The sequence below is a fragment of the Mustela erminea genome, chromosome 7 (assembly GCF_009829155.1).
Source record: "Mustela erminea isolate mMusErm1 chromosome 7, mMusErm1.Pri, whole genome shotgun sequence".
NCBI classification, from domain to species: Eukaryota; Metazoa; Chordata; class Mammalia; order Carnivora; family Mustelidae; genus Mustela; species Mustela erminea.
Genome location: NC_045620.1, coordinates 20,640,386 through 20,642,210, shown reverse-complemented (window position 1 = coordinate 20,642,210; position 1,825 = coordinate 20,640,386). Strand labels below are relative to the sequence as shown.

General features: G+C 43.0%; 1 pseudogene; it reads left to right on the top strand.

Annotated features, from left to right (window-relative positions):
* Nucleotides 1-429: 429 nt before the first annotated feature.
* On the top strand, nt 430-1,278 carry LOC116596466 (annotated as a pseudogene).
* Nucleotides 1,279-1,825: the final 547 nt, after the last annotated feature.

Below are 1,825 nucleotides of genomic sequence, written 5' to 3'. Positions count from 1 at the left end.
TGTGGTTAAGCCTTCTGGTCCAATATCTTCCACCAGGGCCTTTACCAACTAGGTGACAAGGTGCTTTATTCTGGCCTCAGAGCCCAGCAGAGCAACTAAGGGCTCATTACCAAGCATGGATGCCTTTTCTCTGACAGACAATAAAGAGTTGGATCCACGTTGCTTGTTAGCTTCTTTGGGGATTTGTTGGACATCTTGCTACTATATGAACAAACAGATGGGCTCTGCTCTTGGCTGCGAGGATGTTTTCGAAGGAGCAGATCTGATTGCCCATTGTGAAGAGCAAACAACATATCCAAATGGGGCATGCTGTGTCCACGGTAGTTAGGGATGAGGTCAGTGGTCCTCAAAGCGTGGTCCCCTGACCAGCAGCATCAGCATCACCTGGGAACTTGTCAGAGATGAGAATTCTTGCCCTTTTTGCTCCCTGAGCATCACCATGGCGGTCGGCAAGAACAAGTGCCTTAAGAAAGGCGGCGAAAAGGGAGGCAAGAAGAAAGTGGTTGATCCATTTTCTAAGAAAGACTGGTATGATGTGAAAGCACCAGCTATGTTCAGTATAAGAAATATTGGAAAAACATTAGTCACAAGAACTCAAGGAGCCAAAATTGCATCTAATGGCCTCAAGGTTGTGTTTTTGACGGGAACCTTGATGATCTGAAGAATGATAAAGCTGAGTTTAGAAAATTCAAACGAATTATCGAGGTTGTTCAGGGCAAAGACTGCCTGACCAATTTCCATGGCATGGATCTTACCCACGGCAAAATGTGCTCCATGGCCAAAAAACAGCAGACCATGATTGAAGCTCATGTTTATGTCAAGACTACTGATGGTTATTTGCTTCATCTGTTTTCTGTTGGTTTTACTAAAAAGTGCAATAATCCAATTCAGAAGACCTCTTAGTCTCAGCATGAACAGGTCCACCAAATTCAGAAAAAAGATGATGGAGATCATGACCCAAGAGGCACCGACAAATGACTTGAAGGAAGCGGTCAATAAATTGATTCCAGACAACATCAGAAAAGGTATAGAAAAAGTTTGTCAGCCCATTTATCCACTCCATGATAGTCTTTGTTAGAAAAGTAAAAATGCTGAAGAAGCCCAAGTTTGAATTGGGAAAGCTCATGGGGCTTCGTGGTGGAGGTGGGAATTCTGGAAAATCTCCTGGGGATGAGACCAGTGCTAAAGTTGAGCAAGCTAATGGATATGAGCCACCAGTCCAAGAATCTGTTTAAAATTCAGACATTTGATGGTGACAAATAAAAAAATCTTATTTGTGATGTTTAATTTCTGATGATTCTTTTTAAATAATGTAGGGTTGGTGCATCAGATATTCTGAGCTGTTGGTGATGTGAACTTTTCTGAACTGTTGTATGGATTTTATCCATTCCTCTGCATTACTAAAACCTGCAAAAAGGCAATGATCCATTTTAAGCCTGTAGTCATCTGGATGGAAGTATTATAGAGGGTTAATAAAAGGAGATCTTTTTTTTTTTTTTAAGAAAAAAAAAGGGGGGGGAATTCTTGGTCCCCACCCCAAACCTACTGAGTCAAAAACTCTGGGGTGGGGCCCAGAAATCTGTGTTTTAACGAGTGTCTAGGTAGTGTGGGTGCTTTTTGCAGCTGGAGTGGAGTCAGGCTATCTCTCTCCTCTGCTTTTCCTCTTCCCACCATCCTCTCTTCCTTCCTATCTTCTCCCATCTGACCTCCCCTCTAAACCAACACCTTCTCAGAAGCCCCTGGTGTTCCATTTAAGCATCCCAGCTGGGTTGTGAGACTTCATGGACCACAAGGAAGATAGGAGATTATGACCAAGCTCCAGAAA